The following is a 10,565-nucleotide window of genomic DNA, read 5'->3' as shown; positions in this document are numbered from 1 at the left end:
GCTGAAGGTTTGTTAAAAGCATATTGTTCATTTTGCAAACTGTAAAAGGCACATTAAAGCAGGGATTTGTTTTTAAATACAGGGGCCATACTTTCATCAAATATGATTATAAGATTACAGTAATTAAAATTAATGCTTACAGTTGCTCCACCCGCTTTACCACCCGAGGGATGACAGGAAGCCATCCTCAGGCTTTCTGCAGACTGATGAGAAATAAGTAAGCCAAATAAGGCTAGACCATTAACTAATGACACTACAACTTAGGGAGGGAGAGCACAATGCTGCAAGTTAACAATTTACTTTTAGAAGTGGAACACCCAGTTAAAATTGTATATAAAGGCTGAGAAACCCAACTGCATTGCCAGCACAGTCAGTCGCCTTCCTCGTTTTCACATTGCTGGAAAACAATTCTTCCACGTCATCATGTCTTTGCAACGCAGTAGTGGCTCTACCCGGGTTTCAGTAAGTGGTGGTGGAGCCAGCTTTGGTGGCTTACAAGGCAGCAGTGGAGCAGGTGGTGGTGCAGGTGGTGCTGGCGGCTTTGTTGGTGGTGGATATGCTGGTAGTGTAGGAGGAAGTGGCTTTGGTGGTGGTGGTAGTTTTGGTGGCAGCCAGGTTAGTGGAGGCTTTGGCAGTGGGTATGGTGGTGGTGCAGCAGGAAGTAGCTTTGGTGGTGGTAGTAGTTACGGTGGCGGCCACGTTGGTGGAGGCTTTGGTGGTGGTGCAGGTGGTACTGGTGGCTTTGGTGGTAGCGGATATGGTGGTGGTGCAGGAGGAGGTGGCTTTGGTGGTGATGGTTTTGGTGGCAGCCAAATTGGTGGGGCATTTGGTGGCGGGGCTGGGGGGAGCATCAGTGGCAGCGAGGGCCTTCTCTCTGGTAGTGAGAAGCAGACTATGCAGAACCTAAACAATCGCCTGGCGACCTATCTGGACAAAGTCAAAGAACTGGAAAGTGCCAACTTGGAGCTTGAAAATAAAATCAAGGACTGGTATGAGAAGCACCATAAAGGAGGTACCGCAAGAGCTTAAGACTATAGTAAATATTATTCGATAATTGCAGAGCTCCAAAAACAGGTAAGAAAACCATCTATTATCACTGAACACAAATCATGCCCTGAGAGAATGTGTGTGCTGGATTTGGTGTACGAGATACATATTTAAAGGTGTTGGAATGCATTTTAGATTTTAAAAAAAACATAGCTATTCCCATGCCATTCTCTGCCAGATTGAGTCCACTTCCTTCTAAATGAGTTGCACTCCCAAGATTTCAAATTCATCCTTGCCAGCACCTTCAGGTAAAATATAAAATGCAAAAGACCTTTTGTTCCCGGATCAGATGGATCATTTTTCCCTCGTACAGGGAAAAAACAAACAAACCGACTTCATCCCCTACAGTGCCTATTCTCGGTTTGTGTTGCTGATGTGGAAGGGCACTCTTGTCTCCTATTTCTTCATCTTCACTCTTCCTCCCTCTTCGGATACAAAAGTCGGGTAACACCCTGTTTCATTCTTGTCCCCACTTTTTCATCAAAATAAGAAAGAAAAAAATCAATTAAAATGTAAAAAAAATGACAAATACCACGGAAAACAATCAACATTCATACATTCCCATTAACAAAAGGTCTAAACATACATTACAGTTTATTTCTCTCAGCAACGAGCACTTTCCCAGCAGCACAGCGATGCTTTCTTTGGCTTCCTATTTAAGACGAGTGACGTTCTTGGTTCGTAGTTTGAAACTTCCGCTCTTTCAGCGGAGAAGCACAGACAGTGAAGAAAGACTTGGTCTACAATTGGCAAAGCAGAGCATTCTTGAGTGAAGTGCAAAGCTTCAACATCTACACTGAGGGGCAGATTTATGAGCCCCTTGCGCCACTTTTGCGTCACTTTTCCCATGTTAAAAGTGACGCAAAAGTGGCGCAAGGGGCTCATAAATCTGCCCCTTAGAGATTATCATTGGGCGATGAATGAGTGAAGAATTTATGCAATGTTAACTTCAAGGTTACTCACGAAAACATACACAGTAATTTGGGAGAATTCCATAGTTACAATTGGAAAATGTGTTCGCAATGTAAGCGAAATCTCTTAAAAAATCAGGACATTTGGCATGGCTGGAAACTAAGGGGCATATTTACAAGCCCCTTGCGCCACTTTTGCGTCACTTTTCCCATGTTAAAAGTGACGCAAAAGTGGCGCAAGGTGCTTGTAAATCTGCCCCTAAGTACTTTTCAGTAGATACTATTCACTATTGTAGCCTTTTGCTCTTTTTTTTTAGCCATTCGTCTAGGTGTTATTTAGAATTCGAGGATGACCCCATGTGACTGGGATGCTGTTTATTTTCTTCTTCTTTCAAATGAATGCATTGTGGGAGTTGTAGTTTTGGCTTGTTTCAATTGAATCACATGGAGTAATGTTCCTAATTACGAGAGTTTAATTAAAATAAATGCTCAAACTGGAGCCTCAGTGTGCTTGTGATCTGGTGCCATACAGTCACTCTATAGCAGGGGTCTCCGCTGCATGTCTAGGTGGGTTAATGTAACCTGTGACTATGGAGTCAGTTCCATGCAGATGCTTATTCGTAAATGAATCGTCCATGGATATCCTCAAAAGCTATCAAGGATCTAGTCCTCCAAAGCCCTAGATATTATATCCACACCCTTAAATTATCTTGTGGAGTGTGGCAGGTAAGTAGATGTTGAGGCATGAAGAGGGCTGGCTGGGCAATCATCTGCAAGCTCCTGAAAGCGGTAGCATTGTTGTTGTGTTTCGTAATTCACAGATTTTAATAAGTCACTGTATAGTTGTCATTTCGTGACTGGCCACACCAGCAGGTGTACCCTAACCCTAGCTCTCGGTCTTTTGCCGCCCTCCAGATTATTGCTGCCACCAGCGACAACGCCAGGATTGTCCTGCAGATTGACAATGCTAGACTGGCAGCTGAGGACTTCAAACTTAAGTGAGTCAGAAGATCTACGTAATGCGTGCTGCGGTCGCAAAGAGCGAGATACCTCTAACTCTCAATAACACATAGCCCAAGAAACAGAGGCCAGCTCATTCATTTGAAAGGAGATTGATTGGATGTCAAAAGACAGAAATTATTTTTGCTTGTTTGCTTGTTCTGCCTATAAATGTTTGGCCACCGTTTTCCCACAACAGGAAATACATACCACTAACTCCATCTTAATCAGGATTGGATTGTACAAAGTGCACAAGTGGTGCAAATAGTAACCGAGGAGCATTAGGGCTAGCCAGGGATGGAAGCTGCTATACCTGATTTGTTATGCACTGCATGAAATGTCCCTGCTTTCCCCCAATGAAGCGCAGGAGACTTGCTGAGGTGACTGCAGTAGTGCGTTTATTCAGTGATTAAGTTTACAGAGAGAGCACCGGGCAGACTGCTCCGAACGCTCCGATATCGCCGCGCTAACTCGCGCCTTCCCCTCGCGCATGGGCAGTCGCCTCCAAAACGGCGATCACGCGTAGCGTGATTACGTAGTGCACGTCCACTAGACCGCGACACTACATATCTCCCCCTTTTACAACACACACAAAACTGTACATCTCAGTAACGTTCACTCCAGTTCAAAGTCTTTAAACTTGGATGGTCTCACCACCACCCTGCCAGCTCGGGTGCATCTTACCGGGGTGTTGCGTACTTCACGACTTCTGCCTTCAACTGGGTCCCCCCTCCTTTCCTCTTGGGTACCTGTTCTTTCTCTATCTCCTTTCTCGCCCACTATCCTTGTCCTTTCCACCGTTGTTGGTCCTTCTCGTACCTTCCTCTCGCTTTCCAGGTTGTCATGAACGTGGTCTTCTTTCTCCTCCTGAGGAACTTCTGCAACGTCTCCCATGTCCTCTTGTTGTGTCCTTCTCTCCTCGTCCCCTCGGGGCCATTGTAGGATTTTGTTGCACTTGGCCATTCGGTCTTGGGACCACACATTGCCGTCGCTAAGCAGCGCCGCTCGGTCGTACACCTCTTCCACCCGCAGGGGTGGTGAGTATTTACTGTCTCCCTTTCTCTTGAGTACCGCCAACTTTACTCTGACCCACTCTCCTCTTTCTAGGGCCGTCTCTGTCACATTTTTTCTACGGTTGTAATGTTCTGTGTAGATCCTCTGTGCCTTCTCCAGGTTGTGTTGCACCACTGCTGGGGACTACTTGCTCGTGACTGTTTTCTCTTTCCACGCTACATTGTCCTTTGTGAATGGTTGTCTCCCTCGTAGAATTTGAAACGGGCTGTACCACGTGCTGGTAGGGGTGATGCGGTAGGCCCATATCATACTTTGTATTTCCTTTTCCCAGTCCTTGCCCTGGAGATGGCTGCCTGTATGGAGCCCATTATCACCCTGTTGAGCCTTTCTACTTGGCCGTTGCTTGCTGGATGATATACCGACGTGTGTTTGAGTTTGATGCCATTTCTCTCCGCGAATCTAACCCATTTGTCGGAGGTGAACTGGGGCCCGTTATCACTGATTATGGCTCTGGGGATGCCTTCTCTGAGGAACACCGATGAGAGGAATCGCAGTATAGTGTCTGTGTCCATCTCTTCTTGAATGTGTACCTCTGGCCACTTTGAGTATTTGTCCACTATAACACATATATACTTCGGCGTTCCCTGGTTATCTAGTACTGGTCCCAGGATGTCCACCGCCACTTCTTCCCAGGGATTGCTGGGGTTAGTGAACTTCCCTAGAGCCGGTCTCATTGGCCTCAGGATTTTGTCTGCTCCATGACATTGCTCACAGTCTCTTACGTATCTCTCCACTTGTCGATCTATGCCTGGCCACCAATACGTTTGCTTGGTCCTCACTTTAGTCTTCACGATTCCCAGGTGTCCTTCGTGTGATACTGTCAATAGATAGGGTATTAATTTCGCTGGTGGGACCCCTTTTTCCCCTCTGTACACAAACACACCGTCATTTCCCACCGACAGTTCTTCCCGGACTTCGTAAAATAGTCTCATTTGGTGCGTCTGTCGTTTCTTCTCGGGCCACCCATGAACTACGCATCTCTTTATATCTGCCAGGTCTTTGTCTGCTTCATTTGCATCCTTCCATTCATGTCTACTTATCGCCCGTTCCGGATCTTCTGTCAAGGCCACCATCACGTCGTCTTCTTCCATGCTATTGGCGGCACCTTCCATTGCCGACGCTCTGCTGAGATAGTCTGCTATTTTATTCCGTGACCCCGGTATGTATTCCACATCATAGCGATATTCCAAAAGTTTCAGCGTCATCTTCGCTATGCGGGGTGTCGCGTTGGCCTGTCCGCTTGACGTTAGTACCTTCACTAATGGCTTGTGGTCCGTTTTCAATAGGAATCGCGTGCCCCATAAGAACTGGCGATACTTTCCCATGGCCCACACAGCGGCCAACATTTCTTTCTCGATCACGCTGAACTTCTGTTCTGAGCTCGTTAGAGACCGGGACGCGAAACTGAGCGTCTCCTTCGTGCCATCTTGTCTTTCTTGCATGAGCACTGCTCCTAGCCCTTTTTCGCTGGCGTCCGTCATCAGTATCGATTTTCCTAGGGGGTCGTATCCTTGTAGAGGAATAGCCTGGCTGATTTCTCTTTTTACGGTGTCTAACTCTTCCTGCGTCTCTTCTGTCCATTGGAATGTTGTTTTCTCCCTCGTGAGCTGCCGCAGGTGGTACGTTTTCGTGGCAAAGTGCTGGACGAACTTACTGTAGTATTCCGCCATCCCTAGGAAGGATCTCACTTCTTCCTTGGTGGCGGGTGGAGGCGCATCACAGATGGCTGTTACATTCGCCTTTTTTGGTGTTATTCCCTGTTCTCCGATTTCATGACCCAGGTAGGTGACAGACGACATGCCAAAGCGACACTTCTCCCACTTGGCTGTTAGTCCGTTCTTTTCCAGTATCCTGAGTACCTTGTCCAGCTTCTCGTCATGGTCTTCCTGTTCCTTCCCCATCACTAGGATGTCATCTTGGAAGTATTGTACTCCCTCTATGTCTCGGAACAGACGGGCCATAAGCTTTTGGAAAACCGCTGCTGCTGAGGCCAGGCCAAAGGGCATGCGACAGAATTGATAGCATCCGAATGGTGTTATGAAGGACGTCAGTTTCTTACTCGCGGGATGGAGGACTACCTGGTGATACGCCGACTTAAGGTCGATGGTAGAGAACCATTTCACTCCTTTTGTCCGTGCCAGCATCTCCTCTATGCGCGGTAGCGGGAACTTCTCTACTACAATGCATTTATTGAGTTCTCTGAGGTCCACACATAGGCGCACCTTGCCCGTGGGTTTCATCGCCACTACCAGTGGCGCCAGCCATTCCGCACTGTCGATGGGTTCAATTATTCCTTCTTCCTCTAGTCGGTGCAGCTCCTGTTGCACCGCCTCTCTCACTGCGATCGGTATGTTTCTCACTTTGTGTGCTACGGGCTGGGCCTTCTCTTTGAGCTCAATTTTGTGAGTGAACTTCTCCAATTTCCCTATCCTTCCTCCGAATATTTTCGGATATTCGCTCCTCATTCCTTCTGCCTTCATCCATTTTCCATCCGACGTTACTAACACTTGCGTGTCTCCACCTGGGTTTAATTGCATCCCCAATTCTCCTTGGTCCCGCCACCCTAGGACGGAGGGCCCTTTCTCTGCAACGTACAATTTGCATTGGGCGCTGCGTTCTTTGAATTGGAAGAGTAGTCTTCGGAACCCTACCATTGGGATAGGTTCACCCGTGTACGTGACCGGTCGTATGTCGGGAAGTTCCAGATGTGGACCTAATCCGGGTTCGAATTCCTCTCTCCATACGGACCTTTGCACGATAGTGTATGGGGACCCCGAGTCCGCCACTATGGTGATTCCCACTCCTCCGATCCGTATGTTGCACTGGGGTTTTCGAGAACGTCTGCAGTCAATCCCTAGCACTTGGTCTTCCACGCAAAGTACTTCGTCGTCTTCCCCTTGGTCTTGTGCCACGTACTTCACTGTGCGCTGTTTCCACTTCCTTCGGCAAACCTTCTCATAGTGACCAATCAGGCCACAGAACGCACACTTTGCTCTGAAAGCAGGACATCGTTTGTCGTGTGCCGCATGGTTCGGGTTGCCACACCAGTAACACTTTGATGTGACTTCCTTGTCCTGTTTCCCTGTTTGTCCTGGTTTTCCTTTCCATTTGTGCGTTCCCTTGTTCTCTCCCGACGCCGGTTTGCCTCTTCCATATTGGTCAGCGTCTTCTACTTTGTTTATCGTTGGTCTCGGAACTTGTTCTCTATTGGCCACGTGTGCGCACCGCTTGGATAGTTCGGCCCTTTTTACCATGGCTATCACGTCTTTTAACGACGCGTCTCCATTCGCCCACAATTTGTCTTGCACTGTCTTGTTTGAGGTGTGCATCACTATTTGGTCCTTTATAAATTCATTGTGCAGCCCTCCGAATTTACACGTTACCGCTAGCTTCCTTAGTGCTGCGACGTAGTCGTCTATCGTTTCCCCAGCTTCTTGTTTCCTCTGCTGGAAATTGTAGCGGTCGATAGACGCGCACACGGCAGGGCGGTAATGGTTGTCTAAGTCTTCAATGGCGTGTTTGAACACGTCGTCGTCTGCTGGTGGTCGGGTGGCCGGTACTATGTTTTGGAACACTCGTATGCCTTCTGGTCCTAGGTTATGTAAGAGTATCCTCTTCCTCCTGGTGCTGGAGAACACCTCCTCGTTCTTGTCTTCCAGTGCTTCTAGGTAATTTTTGAAATACTCTCTCCAGTCCTCCAATTTCATTTGAGGCTCCCCGGGCCTTGGTAGGAACGGGATTGGTGTCGTGAACGATGACGCTTGTGCGCACATGTCGGCGCGCCCTCTGCCCTCTTCTGCCTGGTTCCTAGGACTGTCTGGTGCTTCCGCCCTTTCTTCTGCTCTACGAGTCGCCCTGGTCTCTTCTGTGCCCTCTGCGCTGTTTCCCCCTGTTTCCGCAAGGGCCTCAACTGCGTCTCGCCCTGGTCAGCTTCCTACACTTCTGTGCGTATGGCCAGCACTTTGGTTTCCTCGTGCCTCCATCTTGCTTCCGTCTGTCGCTGCCGCGCTCTCTCTAGTGTCCTTAGTGCCCTTCCTGTGGCCTCCTAGGTGCACTTACTGTAGTGGAACCTTGCTTAGTCGCCTCCTCTGGTTCCCCTGCTGATGGGGTCAATCTTTACCGGGTGTGACCGGTTGTGACGTTCTGGGTTGGTGGATCCCGCCCTCGTCGCCACTGAAATGTCCCTGCTTTCCCCCAATGAAGCGCAGGAGACTTGCTGAGGTGACTGCAGTAGTGCTTTTATTCAGTGATTACGTTTACAGAGAGAGCGCCGGGCAGACTGCTCCGAACGCTCTGATATCGCCGCGCTAACTCGCACCTTCCCCTCGCGCATGCGCTGTCACCTCCAAAACGGCGATCACGCGTAGCGTGATTACGTAGTGCGCGTCCACTAGACCGCGACACTACACTGCACTTGCTGTAGTGTCCGAGGCAGTCAAAACATTGGGCATGACCAGAAAACAAAGAGGGCTCAAAAAGCCCTGTTACTTACCAAGCCTTGAGCCTCCTCCATGTTCCAAACTTATACAAGAATGATGAGGGGCTCTGGGTGAGGCAATGGGCCAATTGTACTCTATCCCGGACTTCCCTCCACCCAGGTGCCCACCTAAACACATACATAACCCATAGATAGGTATGCATTGCAATCATATACATCTTGCTGGCACACGTTAATGTTTATAAGGTTATATTTGGATGCCCTGTCAATACAACATCTCAAATAGGCATATGTTAATACCAGAAGAAGTGCGGCTGACTAACAGCCCTTCTTGCGTTGCTGACGCTGACAAGGTGTTTGCGCGCCCCGCCCAACGATAGTGATGGAATTCTTAGCCTTGATCCTACCACCATCGATGCTGCATAGGCCATCCCAACATGTCCACGACGTAGGCATGCCAAACCAGTGCTTAGGTCAAAGGGCTGACGCCACAGCTGCCATCTAAGAATTGGCAGCAGGAAAGAGAGGCGTAGCCCGATGCTACAAACTCCACAAAGGGTCATCCCAGAAAAACGCTTTTAGGTTCAGGAGAAGGGTAATTAGATAATAAATATGTCTCAAGGATTCCTGCTCAACCTTTATCACTTCTAAGCAACAAAATCACCTGCCAACTATGACAAATGAACAGGTATGTGTGCCTTCAAGGCTTTATTCTAATATTATTTCGATTATTCAATATCTTTGTTGTGAGCAGGGTATAATATTTGCCTGCCTGGTGAGTTATTCAAAGTTATTTTAGCAACACAGTTCTTTTGTACTTGGTTTTCACTTCAATAGACTTTAAATATACTTTAAATAAGCAGAAAAAATACGGGTGTAAAAATAATCAATTTTATCTTTGAAATTTCATGAAGGGTACTCAAAATAATACATACAATGAAAAAAGAAGGCAATAATTAGATATTATAACCTTCACAATTCCAATTGTAAACACTTTCTCGCAATCTAAGTACAAATATAAATTTGGAAGAAAAAGTGTTTGTGTCGACGTTTCAGTCTCTAAGATAAAATTGATTATTTTTACACCTGATTTTTGCTCACCAGGTAGGCAAATATTATACCCTGCTCACAGCAAAGATATTGAATAATTGAATTAAATATTAGAATAAATCCCTTGACGGCATACATACCTGTTCATTTACTTTGCCCAAGCCCTCAAGCGTAGATTGGGTTGTCCATTACACTTACTAACTATGACTAATAACTCAAATTTTATCAAAAATAACATTATTCATACGAAAAAGCAATATAAAAATCTCTTTACAAAATTCATAACAAGTAAAAACGTAAATAAATTATTTTACATTATTCAACTGAGATGTTACCATAAGCCCCATACCTTATATCACTCACACCTCAGTCATAAGGCCATGCATACCTCCAGCATTCATTAAAAATCAGAACAGGTCAATATGCCCAGTCTAACCTGCTGGGAGCAGTTTATATTCTGCATTACTGCGACACAAATGAATCACGCGCTGTGGACCAAACAGACAGGGGTCGCTGACGCGCTTTGTGGTGGTATTATTCTATTTTATTGCACCTCCAGCATTCATTAAAAATCAGAACAGGTCAATATGCCCATTATAACCTGCTGGGAGCAGTTTATATTCTGCATTACTGCGACACAAATGAATCACGCGCTGTGAACCACACACTCAGGGGTCGTTGACGCGTGTTGTGGTGGTATCATTCTATTTTATTGCATACCTCCAGCATTCATTAAAAATCAGAACAGGTCAATATGCCCATTATAACCTGCTGGGAGCAGTTTATATTCTGTATTACTGCGACCCAAATAAATCACGCTCTGGGGACCAAACAGACAGGGGTCGCTGACGCGCGTTGTGGTGGTATCATTCTATTTTATTGCATACCTCCAGCATTCATTAAAAATCAGAAAAGGTCAATATGCCCATTGTAACCCGCTGGGAGCAGTTTATATTCTGCATTACTGCGACACAAATGAATCACGCGCTGTGGACCACACAGACAGGGGGAGCTGACGCGCGTTGTGGTGGTATCACTCTATTTTA

The 10,565-nt window shown here is 46.8% G+C and overlaps 1 pseudogene across 1 annotated transcript in view; it reads left to right on the top strand.

Moving 5' to 3' along the window:
• Positions 1 to 350: 350 nt before the first annotated feature.
• Positions 351 to 10,565, top strand: part of LOC146802305 (keratin, type I cytoskeletal 12-like) — a 32,895-nt pseudogene continuing 22,680 nt past the window's right edge. Inside the window, exons 1-2 of the transcript XR_014967726.1 lie at positions 351 to 1,074; positions 2,874 to 2,956. The product of XR_014967726.1 is annotated as a keratin, type I cytoskeletal 12-like (transcript). The remainder of the gene's footprint in view (positions 1,075 to 2,873; positions 2,957 to 10,565) is intronic.

The sequence above is a fragment of the Triturus cristatus genome, chromosome 8, assembly GCF_964204655.1.
Source record: "Triturus cristatus chromosome 8, aTriCri1.1, whole genome shotgun sequence".
NCBI lineage: Eukaryota > Metazoa > Chordata > Amphibia > Caudata > Salamandridae > Triturus > Triturus cristatus.
Note: the sequence above shows the minus strand (reverse complement) of the source record. Positions and strands in the feature narration are given on the sequence as shown.